Source organism: Aotus nancymaae, unplaced genomic scaffold (assembly GCF_030222135.1).
Source record: "Aotus nancymaae isolate 86718 unplaced genomic scaffold, 86718_ANA_hifiasm-v0.15.2.pri h1tg000025l, whole genome shotgun sequence".
In the NCBI taxonomy this organism is placed as follows: domain Eukaryota; kingdom Metazoa; phylum Chordata; class Mammalia; order Primates; family Aotidae; genus Aotus; species Aotus nancymaae.
The window spans coordinates 4,746,487-4,769,931 of record NW_026988438.1 but is presented as its reverse complement, the minus strand read 5'-3'; the positions used below and the strand labels follow the sequence as shown (position 1 = coordinate 4,769,931).

General features: G+C 36.0%; 1 protein-coding gene across 3 annotated transcripts in view; it reads right to left on the bottom strand.

Moving 5' to 3' along the window:
* Window positions 1-23,445, bottom strand: part of DGKB (diacylglycerol kinase beta) — an 812,604-nt gene that overhangs the window by 739,497 nt on the left and 49,662 nt on the right. The window contains exon 1 of one of the 3 annotated variants that reach the window (XM_064380346.1): window positions 4,227-4,585. The exons of 1 other annotated variant lie outside the window; for it this stretch is intronic. The gene's annotated coding sequence lies outside the window, so the exon portion shown is untranslated. Of the gene's footprint in view, window positions 1-3,689; window positions 4,102-4,226; window positions 4,586-23,445 lie in introns of those variants that run through there. One more of the 3 variants, XM_064380345.1, reaches the window with a different exon arrangement.

Sequence of the window (23,445 nt, the reverse complement as noted above, 5' to 3'; positions counted from 1 at the left end):
TTTGTGTTCCTTGCAGCTATAGTGATTGGCACATTGCCAATCAAAAGTAACTGAGTTGAGGACATTGTGTTTCAAATTTACAATGCAATACAAACTCCCTGTTAAAAGACAAATCCTTCATTTCAAATTGTTGACTCAGAAAATCCTTAAAAAAGAATTCCGGCTGTTTAAATTTAGCATGCTGAGAAAGAACAATCTTAAAATATTGTTTGGCTGTACGCCTGTAACATTTTCATTTTATTCCTTGTTAGTGTTTGTCTTCTGTGATAAGAAGACAAGTGAGAGTAATCATGTTAGTCTGTAACACTTCACGTTCTACCTAAATGAACCATTTTGTTTTTATCCTAACCAGTTAAAGATGGCCTTTTACTTCCTGGCCAATTTTCAGAAAATGATTAAGCCAGAACCAGTGATATTTCCAATTACTTTTTTACCTCTTCGGTCAGCATCTGGCCTTTCTCCCCAACTTTTCATTGAATCATTGTTTTTCCACTTTTAAAAACAGTATGTAAAGAGATTATCTGATGACAAGCATAATCTTTTTCTAATAAGACCTTACAACTATTTAAAGAGATGTTTTGAGTCTGTACTTCATCTGTGACTGAAGATCTCTACCCCACACACAGCCCAAAGAGTTTTTATTTAGTGTCCCTCAGGACAAAGAATGTGGACATATTTTTGGACTAGGCTTCTACTATATGATTCTTTTCTTTTTATACCCCTCTGTGTTTGGATCTTCCAACTTTTCTCCATATTAAGTGCATTATCTTCCTTCCTGGCAATGTCCTCACGTTCATTTCCAGAGTCTGTGCAGCCAAAGCAGAGCCTGAAATTGGAATGGCGAGTATGCCAAGTTTGGATCTGGGGTCAATGCAGGTAGATTCCAGTTTAGGTGGATCCAATCTTATGTATCATGAGCAAAGGAACAGTTCTCAAGCACTACCCATCCACAGCATCCACAAAATAATATGCTTACCTCCCACCCTGATCCATAGTAGAGTACCATTTTAATTGTTTTTTAAGTAGCAAAGAATTAAGAATTAGAGTGAGTCACACCTAGAGGTTAACTCTAACCCAGCATTCACTAAATATATTGCTTTCAGAAATGTGTTTATTCCTTCTGAGTTTGAGGTTTTCTAAAGGGGAGAAAATGCCATCTCCCTCCTGCAGCTACTATACCGTAAATGAGAGGCCATATTTAAAGCTCTTGACCCAGTACCTGCAACTACTGCACTCAGAATAACCACCACTGCTCATTCATTGTGTGATGAACAAAGCACATGCGAAAATAATCCAGGGCTATCAAGTAGTTGAACCTTCTTCATAGTAAATACCCAAGGTATTGACTATGGTATCGGGACATACCATATGCAACTCACTTGGTTAGAATTTGCGTTAGTGTTTTACAAGAGAGAGAAAATGCTATTGCTGGGAGAGAGGTAATAGGAATAGGCTTCTTCAGAATGTTTCCTGGAGTTTGCTCTGGGCAAGTGCTCCTCGGCTAGAGGTATTACTCTTAAGAGAATACTGCAACAGTATCGTGCATATATAAATACAGCTCTGTTCCTGAAGGCAGTCAGGAGAAGCATTCAGGAAAAGATCATCTCAAAGTGTCATTTCAAGCCTATCCGTCGCATCACAGTTGTTATTAGTAGGCAGATTCTGATTTAGTGATCAGGAGCTATCTTTGTCTGGCTTGTATGGCTACAACTCTCCCTTCTTTCAATAGTGGGCACGAAAAAGCCTCATAGGATATTACTCACAGGATACTAGTTCAGGCACAATCCCAGCAAACTCACCAATGATTTTAACTGCAATTTTAAAAACAATTTAAATAATTGTTTTATTTCACAAATGATTGTGACAATCTTCTTCCCTGAGCTTTGCTTACGAGTAGGACAAGAGAGTAGGAAGCAAAGGCATTGCCACCACTCAACTCCAGCTACAGAACTTTCTATATCTAAAGAAATATTGTCAAGTTTCTATCAGTGCTCTTAGCCTACTTTTCCTTCTCTTTAACTACATACAGAGTTCAGGTAATGATAGTCTACTGTAGAGTATCAAGGAACTGCTTGTGAATGTGCTCCAACCATATTCTTCTATTCCTCATAGAGACTTTTCTTTTTCTCATTGCTGTCAAAAATTTTTACTCACCCTCATGTATGCACTATTGTAGCAAATATATCCCCTGAGTTACATTTTACTCAGTGATTCACAAAGTCACATGTAGACTTTATGCACAGGGATACTATGTACGTGTGTGGAAAGGATCGCCTATAACAAATTGGGAACTCCCGTAATGCCAAAAAATATTAAGTAAGCCTTTATATCTGGAGATCCCACGATGAGTAGAAAATTACTCAACACAATTCTAATGCCATTCTTGACGTGTTTTATTTTTGGTAAAAGCACAAAGATTTGGTGGATTAGAGAAAGAGTAACAATTTAAAACTGAAATTATAGCATAAGAGTAGTCCTTAGTTACCTCTTTTCTAAAGACAGAGGATTTCAGAATTAGTTTGCTTTTCACAACAGTTATTTCATAAATTTTGAAGCCGTCTAATCCTATGGAATTTATGCTAGCTTATGGAAGTATCCAGCTTAAAATCCTAGACTCTCTTTTAGGTAATTTCTGTTTTGTCAATAATCTTTCTTGGAGAAAAATGTACTCACATGGTGTTTTCTCCAATGATCCTCCAACTAAGTCTAACATTTTTGTGTCATGTACCCTTTCTGCTTGAAGGAATTTTCCTCCCCAACCCCCAACTATAAAATCTGATCAATGCAAGAGGACCTGTTAGGTACCCCAACATTTTTAGACTAATGATTTCTGATTCTCATCCTAGAAAAGACCTTTAGTATTCCGCTGGCATTCATGTTTCTTTGGTCATTTGCTTTACAATGGACTGGCCCTTGCTGACCTGTTTTTAAAGGAGTTGGTTATCTGCAATTTGAGCAACCAGTTGAAGTTGTTTTTTTAAAAGTTTTAAGCCTTCGTTTTCTGCCAGGGAACACAATGCCGCTTGGTTTCTAAGTATAGAGCCGTTTATGTAAAAATCACCACTTTAAAATCACAAGAAAGAGACCGTTCAGCAAGCGGAGGAGATTATTGTAGCAGGAGGAAACTAAGGGAACCCTCCATGCAGCACCCACTAAAGACTATTTGAATGTTTACCATATCATCAGTGTGGCTTAGGCTGTTTGCTAGCATTATCTAGAGACCCACTTCACATTTTATTTTAATAAGGTAAATCAAAGACTTCCGTTTGCTTGCTTGCTTAGTTCACGGATTAAGAATAAATCTGGGCTGGAACTTGTACCAATTAACTAGGGCATTTGAAAGTCTAAACCAACCTCTTTATGAATTACCTATCTCACTGGTAACTTTCAGGAGATCACTCTTGGAATTAAATGAGAAAACATTCACCAGTTGTGTTGCCTAAAATCACAATGGACAGGGCACTTTCTGCATAGCTAATGCACAAGCGGCATCCGCCAGCAAATCACAGAGCACCCCTACGATCGCATAACTAGGACAGGAGTCAGGGAGACGAACCGATGTAACATTTCACGGGGAATTCAAAGCTACGCTTTTCTAACTTTCCTCCCCATTTCTTCTCAGCTTCCCTCCCCCCGTACCACGTACCCAGAAGCCACTCCACTTGCCAACCATGTCCAGTTTAACTTACTGCAGTGCGATGCGGGCGAAAGCTGGGCGCATCTCTGAAGCCAGAGCCACTGCTTTTCCGGAGAGGAACCGGGACTAGCCAGCTCTCAGGATCCTTTCCAATTCACACGCTCCCCGCACAGTAAGAAGGCTCCCACACAGCTCGGCTTCCCCAGAGGAGCGGAGCTTCAAGAACTCTGCTCACAGCATCCTCCTCCCCACTGCCGCCCCCTTCCAGAACACCCGGCCCATTGGAACTAGTGTCTGAAAGATGGAAATCTACTTCCAGGCAGCAACACGGGCTGCCTGCGGTTCACCCGTCTCTGATCATTTGCAACTCAAAAACAGCGGAGGCTGAAAGACGTAGGTTTCCGGAGCCCGAAAGTCATCTTTAGCATCCCCATTCCCCACCTCTCACTCCTCCCACTTCATCCCCGCTCCTCTGTCGCGGCCACCTCCAGTCCTCCAGGCTCCCACTCAAGCTAGAGATCACAAATGATTATTTTATCAGCCAAACCAACAAGCAGCGCAAGGCAGCAATTTGTCAGAGATGAAATACCTGTTGTCCGTGACTAACGCTCTTCTCTAGTCTCTCTTAGTCCTTATATCAAGACGCGGTGATATTGGAAGTCTGTGCAGTGTGTGTGTGTGTGTGTGTGTTGAGGAGGCGGCGATTTGCACGGCTGCAAGCACCAGCCCTGCCTATCTCTGGCTGCCGCTTCTCCAGTTGCTGTTGCTACTCTTTGCTGACGGAGCTCCGGGGAAAATGAGACAGGGAGACAAGGCTATACAGCTGTGTAACTGCTGGTCCAGTTATGAGACAGGGGAGGAGACAGGGCAGGTGAGTGGCTGTTGAGACAGTGAGCTGGATTCACTGCAATTGCTACCATTCAGTAGACATCTCAGGCAGGAAATATGATACCTGTCTCCCCTCTCCCTTCTACAACTATAGTCCTTGATGGGTCATTGTTGAGCAACCGTCTGCCTAACCCACTTCTACCAGTTGTAGCAGCTGCAGAGGCTCTTGCTGCATTCTGAGTTGGTAACCTCGGAGCAGGCGACTGGAGGATGCGTGAGGATAAGGTAGAAAGGCAGTTAAATATTTAGGGAAACTCTATGTATGTGTAACCAATCAGGGCACAGATAAAAATGACAATTTTGAGCCATGCGTTGTAAAATAGTGTATTAGGGTAAGAAAAATGCAAGTCGATAATCAAGATTTTTGTCGAATGTGTACAAAAGCAGATAGTTATTAAGCAGTGTGCTTACTAGTTAAACCACAGGGTATCTTGATTGCTTTTACCTTCTCTATATAATATTCTCAGTGATTTTAATGCATTAACATCTTTCTGTCAGTTACAGACTCCAGTGAAACTAACTTGTTTCTGTATTCTCTTAACTCTCATTTGCTCTCCTTATCGGCTGCTTACTCTCTGCTCTCGTTAATCTACAACATATTCTCACAAAAAAATGACATTCAGCAGAACTTAGAAATAAAAGACGTTCTCAAATCCCCCAAAGACTAGAATACTTTCTAATTACTAGTAACATTCGCTTTAGTAATACTCTGTCTTCATTTTCTTGTTCTGTAGATTGGGTAATCACGCACAACCCCTCCTAAATACACACATGCACATATACATACCACTTAATTGAATATTACTTTTAATCCACTTTCAGCCTCCACTTATCTGAGCTAAAAATAAACTTAATTCCTTTTGATTTTATTTGTAATGCACACCTTTAATTATTTCTGCCTCTGAGTACTTTTCATATTGGCCATATTTTATCTCAGTTGTTAGGGCTTGTATAATCAGGGTTAAATTAAACAGAAGGGAACACAGAAAAAAGAAAGTATCAGTAGAGACCCAGAAGGAAGAAAAGAACCCAAAAGGATTAACTAATACATCTTTTTCTGATGTGTTTATATTAGAAAATTACTGCCTTTAGCTAAACAAAGACCGATTAATGAGCAAAGCATTTATCAATTATCCAATAAATACCAATTTGCCAAAGCCAGCCTAACTACAGTTTTAACAGATTTTATCAGCGGCTAATATTTTGTTTTAAAAATAATATAATGTCTTAAAGGTAAAGAGTATCTACAACTTTTTAATGTCAAAATTCTAATTAAACATAATGCCAAATAGGCGCTATTTTTGTCTCTTCATTTGTTGTTTATTAGATAATTATATCACACAATTAATATTATTAACAGTCTGAATAGTACCTTTTTTTATACTTGTGTACACTGCAGAGTAAGGAAGTAGGCAGAAGTACTCTCTACCCCACAGAAATACATTTTGATACAGAAGGCCAACTCTATACACAAATGGTACAATTTTAAACTTATCCTGCTCCACAAATTCATCCCTTACTATAACTACCAGGATCTCACCATTTGTAGTTTAGCAAGGTTTTCTTTTTGTTTCTTTGGATTTTGTTTTTGTTTTTAACCTTTACTCCTATTTTGAAATTAAAACATATTTAGGGAAAGCACTAACTCTTTAAACATTCTTGGGAGACATAATTTATTAGCTATCTTCATTATAAATAAGCAGGAGTCTAAACATCTGGTCTGGGTAGAGACGGAAGAAACACAAGATGTTAAAATCATTGGTAATGAGTATTTAACATCTATCCTGATAGTTAAAAAAAAAAAACAGCTTATAGCATTACTAAGATGCACTTTAAGGAAAAAAACCACTCTCTTGAAACTACAAGGTTTGGTGATGGAGGAAGAAAATACTCAGTTAAGGATTGATGACTGAATCTTATCCCTGACTCACAACTCAAGATTCTCCATATTGTGGGAAAAGTTACAAATCACTCCTTTACAACGCTGTGCCCATTTCTCCAAGAGGCTTCTCTGTTCCCATCACTAGATTTTCAGAAACTTCATGGGAATCTGTTTATCATTCATCAATCTAAAAAACAAGTAACAGAAAAATGAATCTGCTCTATAAACACTCATGAATCAACCTGGTCATCAATTTGTGAAAATATATAGAAAGAAATCATATTAATTTTCATCTAAATCTTCATCATCAAAACAAGTATTCCCACACTAAATTCTGTAATTTAATGATACTCATTTACCGAAGAGAAGCCAAAAGTTTGCAAATTGTACAACGGCAGAAGCCACGTTTGTTTAATTCACTCATGTGTCTCTAGTATCTACTAAACTGCTTAGAATGTGGTATATGCACAGGAAAATGGCTTTTGAATAAATGAATGAACTAATTAATCTATGAGTGCAGGGCATTGGGAAGATAAGAGAGTTAGAAATAAAGGTGTTTGAATTCTTTTCATCTTTATTCTGCTGCTAAATAACTGGCACTTTAAGGATGTGACTCACTTCTCATGGTCGCTAAGTGTCCTTTCATGTGTATCACTTACAGACTCCACAAAACTGCACGATAATGTCTGTCCTTAATATTCCTCCAAAATGAATTTTCTACTATACAAATTCAATCAATAAAGTTATCTAGAATCTAATTTCCTGACCATTTTCAAGGACCCATTCCATCCCTAAGAAATGCACAGCTCTCTCTCTCTACTCCCCCTTTGACTTCTAAATCCCTACCTCCTCTTGTGGTTACTGGACTAGAGCCTTAAAGAAAACAGACTGTTACATATTCAGGTGTGCTTGTTTCTAAAATGTTAGTCTTTTATCAAGGATTACAAGCAAGACAACTTTCATTTACCTTTCGTCACTCTTAATAAAGTAATTCTTAAACAAACACAATAAATGATGAGAAACAGAGCTTAAATTGTGAAGTATCAGAGGTTACTGATGTTAGATAGAAATCTATCTTTTTGTGTGTGAGAGACTAAGTCTGGCTCTGTCTCCCAGGCTGGAGTGCAATGGGGCGATCTCAGCTCACTGCAACCTCCACCTACCGGGTTCAAGCAATTCTCCTGCCTCAGCCTCCTGAGTAGCTAGGATTACAGCCATGTGCCACCACGCCTGGCTAATTATTATATTTTTAGTAGAGACGGAGTTTTGCCATGTTGCTCTGGCTGATCTCAAACTCCTAACCTTGTAATCCGCCTGCCTCAGCCTCCCAAAGTGCTGGGATTACAAGTGTGAGCCACTGTGCCTGGCCTCTAGAAAGCCATCATTAATCACAGCACTTTATGTAAACCAGTACTTAAAAACTACTTTGTCATGTTAATTTTATTTAACAAACATTTATTAAACATCTATTATCTGCAAAGCATTGGGGAAAAAAAACATAGTTCAACAGGATATAGCTTTGGCTTTTAAAGAACATATGATCGTATAAATAAAGGTATACTTATTTTAAATTTTTGATATAAGTATTTTCTGTTTCAAAAAAATTAAATTGCACAATAATTTAAATCCTCATCAACTTTGGCTTTAATGATGAGAGGAGAGCTACTTCCTAAATTTAACAAAGTGTCATATGGGAACTTTTCCACTGGTTTTAAATCAATGAATCAGTGGACATAAACTGGAAGGCTAGCAGAGATTTACAAAAGACATATTATTGCACCCCCCTTGAAAATAATCATGATCATAAAATCAGGGATTTGATAGGCCCTCAGATCTCTCTGAGTCCAATTCTCCTCTTTTACGGGAGAGAAAACTAACAAAGTAGATCACCACCATTTATTTCTGGGTAGGCCATATACAGATCTTTCCACTGACTTTCTGGCTTTGCCACAAAACAGACATGCTTCAATTCCCAGCTCGACCAATTACTGGCTGTAAGACCTTGGGAAAATAATTTTTTCTACACCTTAGTTTCCTCACCTATAAAATGAGGAAGCACATAGCACCTACCTCACAGAGTCATTGAGAGAATCAAATAATACGTCATGTGTGAAGCACACAGCACAGTGCCTGGCAGCGTTCTACGTGTGCACTTATACATGTAGGGGGATGAACACACACACATATGCACAGGGGTAGTGGTTTCATAACTGTGGCACCCTGTCTTCATTGAAACCATATTTCCTGAGGTTAATATTTAAGTATATTACTTTCAAATTCTTCTTATTTCTTTATACATACATATGAAACTGAATGGTGATGGCAGAATCTGAATGATTCTTAGGGGCAGCAGGCTTACTGTTGATCTAGTAGGCAATTTTTTAAATCAGAAAGAAAATTGCACCTCTGATTCAATGAAGGTACCTGGTACTATAGAGTGGTCTGAGCAACGATGAATACTATGAATTAGTGAAGAAGATATTCAGTCAAACTTTCAGAGACACCCACAATATGTGAAGTCCTAAGCTAGACACATAATTAAGGAACCACAGAAAATGCAGCAGAACACGATTTAAAGCACAGCATAGAAATTCTATGACAGGGAAATTGCAGTTGTCCAACTGGAGTTTTATGTGGAAAATGAGCAGACTGTAATATAGTCCAGCCATGTATTTGGCTGTCTCAGTGATGGATGTGGAGTGAAGTATAATTGATTTAGCAGTGGTCATCCACACAGTGTTCCTGATAACGTCCATGTTTTATATTGCACAACCTCACTTTATTACTCAGACCAATGGTTTAAAAAAAGAGAAGGCATACATATTCTGTTGTGAGTTTTTATTTTCTTTTTTTCTAAGAAACTACATAGACCAACTTAACTAGTTCTTCTATACCCACTCTAACCCTTAAGCAATATCCTATCACTCTTCCTAAAACTCTGGAGGTCATTAATGTGTCTCTACATTAGACCAACGGGCCAAATTATATTCATATTTACACAGAGCCCTACACACAGCAGGCACCCAAAAGATTTTCAATTGTATGGATATAGACTTGTATCAAAAATTCATTTTAAATGTCGGTTTTGAAAGATAACAAATAACCTCCATCTAATAGCTAAATTTTTAAAATACCATGCTATAAATTGCAAATAAATACATTAGCTTTAAGTCATTTAAATGATTCAATCTGTTTATATATTGTTTACAATTTAGAGAAGAAAGCCTTAAGATAAAAGCAGATTTTTTTGGCAGAGCTGGAGAGGGCTTGAATAGCTTTCTATTATATCTTATATGTGATTTGACTTTTTAAGTTTTTTTTGAGAATCTTGCTGTGTTGCCCAGGCTGGAGTGCAGTGGCGTGATCTCGGCTCACTACAACCTCTGCCTCCTGGGTTCAAGTGAACCTCCTGTCTTAGCCTTTCAAGTAGCTGGGACTATAGGCACCTGCCACCATGCCTGGCTTTTTTTTTTTTTTTTTTTTTTTTTGTATTTTTAGTAGAGACAGTGTTTCACTGTGTTTGCCAGGCTGGTCTTGAACTTCTGATCTCGTGATCCGCCAGGCTCGGCCTCCCAAAGTGATGACATTACAGGCATGAGCCACCATGCCCGGCCATAGTGATTTAACTTTAAAGCTATTTTTTATTAAATGAAATATTACATTTCTATAACTTCTATAAAGAATAACTTGAAGAGTGGAAAAAATTTGTAACAGTAATGACAGCCACATGTACTATGCATCAAAACCCATATACATATAGACTGGTTTTGGAGTGACTTTAACAAAGCACTTCGTTGAGAACAGATGCTATATAATTGTGGAAATTTAATAACAGAATTCATTATCATTATCTTCACTGTTGTAAATCAGCCATCTGTGTGGTATTTGTCCTTGAAGTTAGTTTGAAAAAGTGAGGATGCATTTCTTCAATTAACCTTCTCAGTCTATGACTGGCTGGAAGATAAATATGGATATTAAAATAATAAAATGTATTTGTAAAATAGAAAGGCTCATTCTAAGCCTCAATTAAATGTCCTTAAAAATGAACTCTTACGCTATTTGCGATGGCTTTCTATTGCACATTCTCTGCATCCAACTTGAAGAATTCAAAAAAAAAATTAATCATATATATGAACTGTAAAGCTCAAATAGCTGTGTGTATTAAAGCCAATTCATTTCATTCTACAGTGAAGAATTTTTTATCTTTATATTGTAACCATATTTTAAAATGTCAGATTCTCCAAAAAAAAAAAAACCCAGCATAAATAAAGACATGCTGAAAGAGGGGGTGTTTGGGGCAATGTTGCCTTTTACTAATCATTCTTACATGCTCTTAGTAGCCTCTTTACTCATGAATATCAATATTTTGCATGCACTATATTATTGGGATTTAGCGTCATAGATCTTTTTAGAGTGTTGTTAAGACACATTTTAATAATTTGTAGAAATAGATATAAAAATATTTCTTATTTAACGTGTTTAAAATAATTATACCTAGCCCCATGTTTAAAACTGAGGTTTATTGGCCAGTATAAAAATTTAAATCTGCAAATGGCCTTTATCACATGTCAGATTGCAAAATAAGAAATTACATAATTAAAGTAATGATTAAATATATATTTAAAAATCAGTCACTTTATTCCTTAACTGGGATGATCTGAATTCAGTAACCATATTTGCCCTGGTGATTTATCTAAAAATGGCTTTTGAGGTTGAATAGATTTTAGAAAACATTGGCACATAATTTGTACTTTTACATCAATAGAAACTGATATGAAAACTATGTAAGGAAAATTACGTTCCATTGGGATAATCTTCTCAAACTATGATTTAACGATGCTTTAAATAATCAAAACTATGTATTAGCAGAGAATGGTGGCTTACACTGGTAATCTCAGCAGTTTAGGAGGCAGAGGTGGGTGGATCACTTGAAGTCAGGAGTTCGAGCCCAGCCTGGTTAACATGGTGAAAGCTTGTCTCTACTAAAAATACAAAAAATTAGCCAGGCATGGTAGTACATGCCTGTAGTCCCAGCTACTCAGGAGGCCAAGCCAGAAGAATCATTTGAACCCAGGAGGCAGAGCTTACATTGAGCTCAGATTGTGCCATTGCACTCCAGCCTGGGCGACAGAGTGAGATGCCATTAAAAAAAAAAAAAAAAAGAGAGAGAGAGAGACCGAGAGAGAGAAACCTCTATGTTAGGAAAAGGCACAAAAACTAACACCTTTGATAAATAATTTATTATGCATTGAAAAGATTTCTTCCAAAATATATTAAAAGAAAAACACTGGAAGACATATGCCTTTATGCAAACTTTTTGTCTTCTTTTTGTCCAACAAAATTGTTCATTTTAATGAGAAAAAATATTTTTGTTAGGATTTAATCTAAAATATATAACCAACACATAACACCTTATTTATTACAAGTATCTTATGAAGCAGATACTGCTGTTATTTTCAATTTTCAGATGAACAAACAGAAGTACAAAGAACTTAACTAATTTTATGCAAAGATACACAAGCTGTGGGAATGGCAAAAGTACTGGATCTCTCTAATCTGGCTCCAAAGTTCCTATTCTTAACACCTCTGCTCTATTGTCTCTCCACTTTAAAGAGATAACTATCATTTAAGGTTTGAAATTTGAATGCCGAGGGCAACAGAACTGGTAGTTGATTAATATATGTTTAATCAGTATAGAATGTTATTAACACTGGAAATACTGATAATTTGTATCAGCTTTAAATCTCCTGGGGGTGATAAATTAATAATCTAATTTAACTCCAAATTTAAGTTTTATTTTTTCATGTTGTAATCCATCTCAAACATATGTATATTTACTGCAGTGTATAATATGTATCATATACTTAATGCAACATAAGAAATCACTGTATAAAGCCATTAATTCATTAATCTTAATATATATGTTAACCTTACAATGTATACATGCAGTAAAACATGCTATGTTATTATAGTTATCCTTTTTTTGTGGTGATTCCCAATTACACTATAAACTCATTGACAGAAGGGACAGAAGGGCTATATTTCATTTGCTCATCTTTAGTTCTTTGCAAAAATAATGTAATAAGAAGCACTATCAAAATTATCACAGCATTAGTAAGTGTAGATGTGTAAGGATCTGTCCAAATGCTGAAAATATTTTAAATAGTTGATCTTAAGTTTTTTCACAGTCTCGTGTTGGTGAGTAAGTATTTATATTTTCTCATTTTTCTTCCACTTAGCTTAGGATAATTAATTATACAGTATATTTGTTTTTAAATATTTTTAAATCCCATTAACTTATAAGCTCTGTAAGTAGAAGTATTCTCAGAATTTTTTCCTCTGTCTATGGCTCCAACACAGCTCAAGTCCTGGTGCTTTGTCGTTGAAATTTAATGATTAACTACCCAAGTCTAAATTGAATTAACAAATTCAGGAACTGTTAGTAAATCTCTTAGTTTTCTGTGTTTCCCCTTAAAAAACAGATTGGCTTTTTCAAATCTATTATCACTTGAGAAAGATGTATTTGTCCATCTGGGGCTTTTGAGCAAGCATCTGGGTACTATGATCCAGGACAGCAAAACTGCAACAGCACTGTTTCATTTAACCTCACATGGGAGACCAAAGATGTGAAAATGATAATAAAGGCAATTAGTGAAACTGATGGACCATTCTCTGTTATAGAGTTCCTAAGTTTGTTTACATAATACCATCTTGGAATATTATAAGTCAATAAAACAGTATACAGATGTCAGAAAAGAAGGAGAGGCTGATTAATATCTACACGTTTGGACTATGTTCAAAACACATCCAAGTTCTGGTTGCTTTGTATTTGTTTTAGTTTGTTTGCTTTTCTACTCAGTGTCCAGCGCCCTTTTTTATGTAACAAATTCTGATTTTCCTTTGAATACAATTTTATTGGAATACAAATAAAGGCAACTTTGTTTCCAAAGCCAAGTGGACATGTATTAGAGGAACCGGATTCCGGATTCTCTTTCTAGAAATTTAAGCTTTCCAAAGCATGCAAAGTTGCTGGAATTGATAAATTCCACAAGAAACATCCTCATACATTTCATATCCAGATCTCCAAATAGGCCTCTTTCCTGATGTTTCTGAGTCCGGTCCTATGGTGGTTTCTTTTAGTCAGCCAACTACTTTATATTTGCTGAACATTATAATTTTGCATCAAGTAACCAGAATTCATTTAACCTTCCTGCAATAAGAACATTAGCAGCTAGATCAAGGAACAAGGTAACACGGAGAGCGTGCATCAGAGCAATGAGTTCATTCGGGGACTGGTTGGAGCAATTCATCTGGTGGTAATAGGAAGAATGTGCTGGAACGAAATGAGACAAGCACCTGGAGGGCCACGCAGGAAGCTGTTGAATAGCTTACATGAGAAGCCAGGACTGTTCTAGTGGAGTTAAAATAAAAAATATTTAGTGGTGTGTAGATTCAGCCACAAAATTCATCATTATTTCTTTCCTTAGCTGCAACAAAGTAGGATTAAGCGGATGCCAATGTCAAGGCTAAATATTGTAGTGGAAATCTATCATCATAGGTTTTATCACTTGTGTCTTTTTTTATGTTAATTGTGGCTCCAAGCTCTATTTCTCTTTTAGGGTGCAGAGTTTCCCACATGAGTGTCCTACACATCTACTCTTACCTACAGACAGACCATCTTTTATGTTGCCTTGTACAGAAAACACTTCTCTATTCCTTTTGTCTCTCATTATTTTAAATGAATGTTCCTTATTTCACTTGTCAAAAGTAATTAACCTCCCCCATTTCTTTCAGACTTTGTGGTTCTCATCAAGTACCCCACTTTGTCCAATCTTCTTTCTCATAGAAGATGTCATTACCTTCAATTTCATCAAGAAATGTGATGCTGGTAAGCACTCCTTCCAGCTTCATCAGCCTTACACATAATGTTCCAGCAGCATGGATCAGTAAGTCTTCATACTAATATCCTGTTATTCACCTTTATACCCTTACTCAAAATGTCTTCTCTACCCTGAAAGATTGATGACCCTGTGACCTTTCCATGTTTTGTTTGGCACATAGTAGCTTTTTATGTCACGCTCAGTTTTGTTCTCTTCTACGCTGGAAAATATACAATTTTCCCCTCCTGTTGACTCCCTCTGCACATGCATACTGAGCAATTATTCTAAGTTTTCACTATTGTGGTACTTTTTACATTTTCTAGAAAATTTCTACGAATGCTCCTGTTGCTCCCACTAAACCACGTAGCTTCTTGATGTTATATATCCCGTTTATCATAATATTCATTACCTTTGGGTAAGAAAATTGTGTCCTATGTGCTAGATATTCTGCTAATTACTGTAAATGCAAACACAAATGCCACATATTTCTCTAACATTAAGGACTCTTAACTAGATGGAACCCAACAAACAAATCTACTATTACAGGGGAGAGTGATAACAACAGTAAAAGGAGGCCTGGAAGAGCAAAGCAACAGGCAAACCAAATTAAAAGGGGAAGAAAATGACATGGAAGTTTTTCCTGGAGTAGGTGACACTTGGGGAGAATTTTCAAGGATGACTTGCTAGATTAAAAAAATGGTAAAATCTTTTTACTTATAGTTTCAACTCATGCATATAAAGTGCGTGCAAGTCATCACTCTCATGCACACATCAACAAAAAAAGCTAGACAAGCTAATCAATAACTTTTCTTAGGTTAATCAGCAAATGGAATTCACAGAGTAAACCAGTGCCCACAAAATTGAAGAGGCAAGCAAACACAGAGAACCACAGCTGAGATCAGCTTACCTAGAAGAAAACACTGGAGCAAGTAACTGGTGGCGTTAGTTAAACGAGGCCCTACTAGGTTCTCATGGTGAAGACTGGAGACAAATTACTTTCCCTCATGCTTTGGAGAGAGGAAGAGAAAAAGTAATTGTTTTAAAATATCACAGGGGAATTAATTATTTTGAAATAAGTCCACAGTATTCTTTATAACAAGGAATTGTTCTCAAGAGAAATACTTTGCCAAAGCCTTCTTTGACCTGGAAAAACATCAGTTAAACAAGCTCAGCCCCATCATCCCTTCTTGCTTCACATAACGGGAAGGAAAGGAAAGGCTGATAGATGCATCTGAGGTCTCTGCCAAAGAACTCAGACAGACTAAAAAAACTGAGATTTAATCACAACATTATAGAAAACTACACTCCAAAATACCTAGAACTTCATCAACAGGGCTTACAAATGAAACAGCTACAAGATACAGACTCTAATTAAGATGGAGTTCTTTAGGAAACCCATTAACAAAAGAAAAGAAAAAGAAACTAGAACAAACTACATCTGTTAGCACATACAATACAGCAAACATTAATCACAACCCTCACTCCTAGCCACATTAACGTAAACGATCACACCAAAGTCTAAGTTACCTCAGTTACCAAACATAGCATGTCTGGCTTAGAACAAAAAATTGCAAAGCATGCTAGAAGCAAACAAAAACAAAGTCTGAAGAGACAAAGCAAGCATCAGAACTAGACTCAGATATGACACAGATTTTTAAAGTTATTAAATATGAAATTGAAAATAACTCGGATTAACATGTTAAAGGATCTAAGAGAAAAAGTAGACAACAATCAAGGACAGACAATTAATGCAAATAGAAGGATGACTGTTCTAATAAAGAATCGAAAGGAAATGCTAGAACTTGAAAAAACAAAACCAACACTGTAATAGAAATGGAGAAGATTTAAGATGTCCCCACCAGCCATCTCTAAGCCAGAACTGAGGAGCAAATCAATGAGCTTGAAGATGAGGGGAGAAAAAGTTTTCTGAAATAAAATACAAAGAGGAAAAATAATTTAAAAAGTAAAGCAGATTAACCAAGAATTATAGGACAATTACAAACATAACCATCATCTGAAAGAGAAGAAATAAGAAAGAACAAGAGGCCAGGCATGGTAGCTCACACCTGTGGTTTTGGAATGTGGGGAGGCCACGATGAGAGAATTGTTTGAGCTGAGGAGTTCAAGACCAGCTTGGGAAATACAGCAAGATCCTGTCTTGACAAAAAATAAAAATCAGTCAGGCTTGGTGATGCACGCCTGTAGTCCCACCCAGCTACTTGGGAGACTGACATGGGAGGATCACTTGACCCAGGAATTTGAGACTTCAGTGAGCTATGATCAAGCCACCACACTCCAGTCCGAGTCACGGAATGTGACTCTATCGCCATAAAAAAGGAAGAAAGAAGAAGAAAAATTAGTTGATGTTATAACAGCTGAGAATCTTCCAAAATTAATGGCAGACGCTAAACCACAGATACAAAAAGCTCAAAGAACACGAAACATGATTGTTCCCAGGCATATTATGTTCAAGCTGCAGAAAAGCAAAGACAAAGAGAAAATCTTGACAAATGTCAGAGAAAATAAATGCTTTGCCTATAGAAGAACAAGAATAAAAATTATATTTGACCTCTAATCAGAAACAATGTAAGCAAGGAGAAAGTGGAGCCAAGTATTTTAAGGGTGGAAAGAAAAAAATCCACCAACCTAGGATTCTATATCCAGTAAAATTATCCTTCAAAGAAAAATAAAGACTGTCTCAGAAAAAACAAAGAAAACAAAACACAGGGAATTTGTCACCCATAATACTGTCTTGCAGGAAATGTTAAAACAAGTTCCTCAGAGAGAATAAAAATAGTTCAGAAATCTGAACTCGTCAAAGAAAGAATATCAGAGAAGGCATGAGTGAAGGTAAAATAAAATGTTTCGCTTTTCTTATTCTTAATCTAATACATAACTATTCAATATAATAAGAATGTATGGATTGACTGTAGTTTATGAATAAGTAAAATGGATGACAACGTCATAAGAAATAAAAGGGAAAAATCGAGAATATGCTGTTATTTGGTACATGCATGTACCATCTTTGAAACAGCATAGTACACTTGAAAGTAGATACAGGTTACTTGTGAATACGTATCGCAAACTCTGAGATAACCCCTAAAATGTTTTAAGAAGTATAATTAATATAATAAAATAGAAGAAAAATGGAATCATATAAAATAGTCAGTTAAAAGAAGTGAAGCAGGCCTGGTGCAGTGGTGCACACCTATAATCCCAGCACTCTGGGAGGCCGAAGCGGGTGGAGCACGAGGTCAGGCAATCAAGACCATTCTGCCAGCATGGTGAAACCCCGTCTCTACTACAAATACAAAAATTTCCCAGACGTGGTGGCTAGACGTGGTGGCACACGTTTGTAATCCCAGCTACTCAGGAGCCTGAGGCAGGAGAACTGCTTGAACCCTGGAGGCAGAGGTTGCAGTGAGCTGAGATCGCACCACTGCACTCCAGCCGGGCGACAGAGTGAGACTCCATTTCAAAACAAAAAAAAAGTGAAAGCAGTAAAAGAGGGAAAGATTTTTTCTTTTTTAAAGGAATAAGTGCAATGAGTAAGAAGCAGTTACAATCAAGCTAGACACCAATCTCATTATATAAACAGTCATTTTTAATGTGACCGGTCTAAATAAATACAATAAAAAATTGTCAGAGTACATGTAAAAAACGATTCAACCATATGTTGTCTATAAGAAACCCTCTTTAAATATAAAGATTTAAATACATTAAAGGGATAGAGAAAGATAAACCACGTTAATACTAATCAAAGTAAAGCTAGATTAACTGTGTTAATTTCAGACAAAGCATTTTTTAGAGCAAGAAAAATTATAAGGGATAAAAACATTATGTAAGGATAAAGTGGACAATTCCCTAAGAAGACATAACTGTTCTTTATGTGTGTGTACCTAAAAACAGAGCATCAAAGAACATGAAGCAAAAAATGATAACAAATAGAAGGAGAAATAGAAAATTCATTATTATAGTTGGAGAGTTCAACACCTCTATAACTGTTACTGACAGCTCCCAGAGGCAGGAAATTTGTAAAAATACAATTGAACTGAATATCATCATCAATCAACTGTATCTAATTAACATTTATAGAAGATTCTGTTCAACAGCAACAGAATGTCCGTTCTTCTCAAGTTCCCATGGGACAGTCACCAAGTTAGACCCCAGTCTGGGCCATAAAACACACCTTAACAAATTTAAGATGTTATAAGTCAAGAGAAGTATGTTCTCAAATAGAACTACACAGAAATCGGTAACAGAAATATAACTAGAAAATAACATATTTTGGGAATTAAATAGCATTTTGAAACAATATGTAAGTCAAATAAAATGTCTCAGAAGAAATTTTAAAATATTTTAAAGTAAATAAATAGGAAAACAATACTTATATAAAAATATGTGGAACATAATAAAAGGAGGCTAAGAGGGCAAGTTTGTGAGCACTGAATTCGTATGTTATAAAAGAAGAGAGATCTAAAATCAACAACTGAGATTTTCATCTTAGGATGAGAGAAAGTAAAGCTATATAAATGTAAAACAATGAGAAGAAAATATAATAAAAGAGCAGAGATAAACAGAATGGAAAACATAATAGAAAAAAAATCAATGAAAGCAAAAGTTGGATCTGAAAGCAGTAAAATTAATGAATTTCTATCCAGGTCACTAACAGGAGAGTGAAAGAGAAGATGCAAATTACTAACATCTGTAGCAAAACAGAGGCAATCACTACTGATCCCATTTACAATAATGAGATAATAAAGGAATGCTATAAACAACTCTATTTTCACAAAATTTATAATTTAGCTAAAATGGACAGATTATGTAAAAGACATGATCTATCAAAACTCACACAAGCAGGAACAGATAATCAAAATAGGCTTATATTTACTAAAGAAATTAAATGAACAATGAATAACTTTTAAAAGCAGAAACACCATTCCAAGACAGTTTCCATGTAACATTGAAGGAAGGTAAATTGTAACATTTAAGGAAGAAATGATACCAATTCTCTAAAATCTGTTACAAAAAATACAAGCAGGAAAACCACTTCCCAACTCATTCTATGAAGCTAGCATTACCCTCATATCTAAATCAGACATTTACAAGAATGAAAACCTACAGACAATTATATGTCATAAATGATCCTCAACCAAATAGTGGCAAATTGAATCCAATAATGTATAAAAAGAACTGTACACCACTACCAAGTGAGATTTATTCCAGGAATGCAAGGCTAATTCAACATTTGATAATCAATTAATATAATCAATCCCATCAACATGCTAAAGAAGAAAAATTATATGATCACATTGATTCATGCAGAAAACCCGTTTGTCAAAATTCAACATCCATTCTTCATGAAAAATCTCAATTGCTACCAGTAGAGAAATTCTTCTATTTGATATAGAATATTTACAATAAATCTATAGCTAACATCATACTTAATGATGAGAAAATAAGGGCTTATTTCTAAAATCCAAAACAATACAAACATATTGCCTTTTACCACTCTTACTCAACATTGTACTAAAAGTTCTAGGTGATGTAATAGATAAAAACAGGAAATAAAAGGATTTCAAACTGGGAAGTAAAAAACAAAACTCTTACAGGAGACAGGGTTGTCTATCTAGAAGTCTGAACAAAACAACAAAAATGAAACAAACAAAGGAAAATCTTTCTGGAACTGATAAACAAATGTAGCAAGGTTGCAGGATACAAAGGTAATATATATAATTAAATTGCCTTTCTATATCCTAACAATGAACAGTTGGAATTTGAATTTTAAAACACAATACCGTATACTCAAAAATGAGTGAAATAGTAAAGTGAAACTCTTAAGTATAAATTTAACAAACTATATACAGGATGTATATGATGAAATCTAAAAGTTCTAAAAAATATGAAAGGAGATCTAAATAAATAGAAAGATATTTCATATCCATAGTAGGAAAATTCAATATTGCTTTGATGTCAATATTGATGTATATGCCAACTTGATCTACAGAATCAATGCAATCCCAATCAAAATTTCAGCAAGTTATTTTCAGATATTAAAAAAATGTTTCTTTCGTTTATATGGGGCCAGACACAGTGGCTCATACCTGTAATCCCAGCACTTTGGAAGGCCAAGGCAGGCAGATTACCTGAGCTCAGGAGTTCAAAACCAGCCTGGCCAACCTGGCAAAACCCCATCTCTACTAAAAATACAAAAAATTAGCCAGGTGTGGTGGTGGATGCCTGTAATCCTAGCTACTTAGGAGGCTGAGGCAGTAGAATCTTTTGAACCCATGAGGCAGAGGCTGCAATGAGCTGAGACTGTGCCACTGCACTCCAGCCTGGGTGCTGAGTGACAGAGCAAGACTCCATTAAAAAAAAAAAAAAATTTATATGGAAAGACAAAAACGACCCAGAAATAGGTGACTCAATACTGAAGAAAATCAATGTTGGAGGACTGATACCACTCAACTTCAATATTTACTGTACAGCTACTGTAATCAGTACAGCATGTTATTGACAAAGAATAGCCAATTAGATCCATTGAATGCAACTGACAGCCAAGAAATATAACCACAGAAGTATAGTCAATTGATATTTGAGAAAAGTGTGAAGGAAATTCAAAGAAAAAAAATAGACTTTTCAACAAGTGCTGCTGGAAAAATTAGACATCCATATGCAAACATATACATAAATACAGGTAGAAACCTATACAGACACCTTATACATTTCACAAAAATAATTCAAAACAGATTATAAAAATAAATGTAGGACACAAAACTATAAATCATTGATATCACTTAGATATTTGTCCCCTCCAAATATCATGCTGCAATGTGATCCCCAATGTTGGAGGTGGGGCATAGTGGAAGTTGTTAGGGTCATGTGGTGTAACACTCATGAATGGCTTGGCGCCATCCCCTTCATGATGAGTGAGTTCTCACTCTATTAGTTCACATGCGAACTGGTTTAAAAGAGACTGGCACCCCCTCTCCTCTCTCTTGCTCCCTCCCTCTCCACATGACATGCTGGCTCCCCCTCCACCATGATTGTAAGTTTCCTGAGGCCCTCAGCAGAAGTAGATGCCAGCACTATACTTCCTGTACAGTCTGCAGAACCATGAGCCAAAATAAACCTCTTTCCTATATAGATTACCCAGTCTCAGGGATTCATTTATAGCAACACAAAACCAACTAATACAAACATATAGAGGATAACACAGAAAATCTAGATAATCTTCTGTTTCCTGTTGGGTTTTTAGATACACTGTCAAAAATGAAATACATGCAAGAAAAGAAAAATGATAATTTGGACACTAAATTAAAAACTTATATGCAAAAGATACTGTTAGAAAATAAAAAGACATGTGACAGCCTCAAAGATAATACTTGCAAATTATGTATCTGATAAAGCACTTTTGTTAAAAATATACAGGGAACTCTTGAAACTCAATAATAAGGAAACAATTTAAAAATGGGGAAAATATGAAAGACACCTCATCAAAGAGGGATATAGATGGCAAATAAACATATGAAAATATATTAAACATCATGTTATTAGGCAACTGCAAATTATAAGAATAAGATGCCGTGATATACTTATTAGAATATCCATAATCCAAAAATTCTCCAATATGCAACACTGGTGAGGATGCAGAGCAACTTCATTCATCACTAGTGGGAATACAAAATGTAAATGTGACTTTGGAAGACAGTTTGGCAGTTTCTTACAAAGCTAAACATAGTCTTATCATATGATCCAGCAATCACACTCCTAAGTATATACCCAACTGAGTTGAAAACTTATGTCCACACGAAACCCTTCACAGGAATGTTTATAGCAGCTTTATACATAATTGCAAAAAACTGAAAGCAACCAAGATGTTTTTCAACAGACGAATAGGTAAGTAAACTATGGTATGTCTCTAAAATGAAATATTATTTGGTGATAAAGGGAAATGAGCTATGAAGCCAAGGAGAGACATAAATAAACTTTAAATGCATTTTTCTGAGTAACCCCGAAAAGGCTATCATACTAAATTATATTTTCCCTTTAAATTAAAAGTTTTTTTAATTTCCACTTAAGGTTTTCATTCCCACTTTAGGTTCAGGGGTACATGTGCAGATTTGTTACATAGGTAAATTGCATGTTTTAAAGGGTTGGTGTACAGATTATTTTGTCACCTGGGTTATTAGCATAGTCACCAATAAGTCGTTTTTCAATCCTCACCTCCTCCCACCTGAAATTTTCAAAAAGGCAAAACTAGAGAGATAGATAGTAAAATGATCAGTGGTTTCCAGAGGTCTAGAGAGAGAGGAGAAGTGGTCAGTAGGTGAGATTTGTAGGGTGTTAAAACCATTCTATGTGAAACTGTAATGGTGGATGCGTGAAATGTTGCATTTGTCAAAATCTGTAGAAAAATACAACACACACAGTGAAACTTAATGTAAGCTAGGAACATTAATGACATTGTACCAATATTGGTTCATTAATTATAGGAGATGTAGGACACTAATGCAAGATGTGTGCTGGCAACATGGGGAAGGAGAAGGGTATACAGGAACTCTGAACTATTTGCTTAATTTCTCTGCAAAGCTAATACTGTCCTAAAAATAAAGGGTATTAATTCTTAAAAGATGATGTCTCTACCAAACTGAACAGAATTAGAAAATAAAATAACCTCTGTGAAAAATATAAGTTGTTGTATATCACAGTGGTTCTCCACCAAGGCTTATTTTGCGCCCCAGGAAACATCTGCAATGTCTGCAAATGTTTCTGATTGTCATGACTAGGGCACAGGCAATGCGAGTGACATAAAGTGAGTTAAAATCAGGGATCCTGTTAAACATCCTATAATCCACAGAAAAGTTCCTCAAAATAACTGGCCCAAATATCAAAGAAACTGAGGAAACTTGGGCTAATGTGTTTTGTGGGACCAAGAATGGAAGGCAAGACTTAAACCATAGGTTATTTTGACAACCCTACCGAGGAATTTGAAACTTACCCTAAATACCGTGGATGTCTTTCAAAGGAATTTTAGCAAGAAACAATGTGATTAAACTTACATTTTTTAAGAGTCACCTCAGTAGCAGTGTACAAAAGCTTTTCTTAACCTCAGTATCTTCCCAATCCACTGTGTTCTGATTAGGAGGTATGTTGCA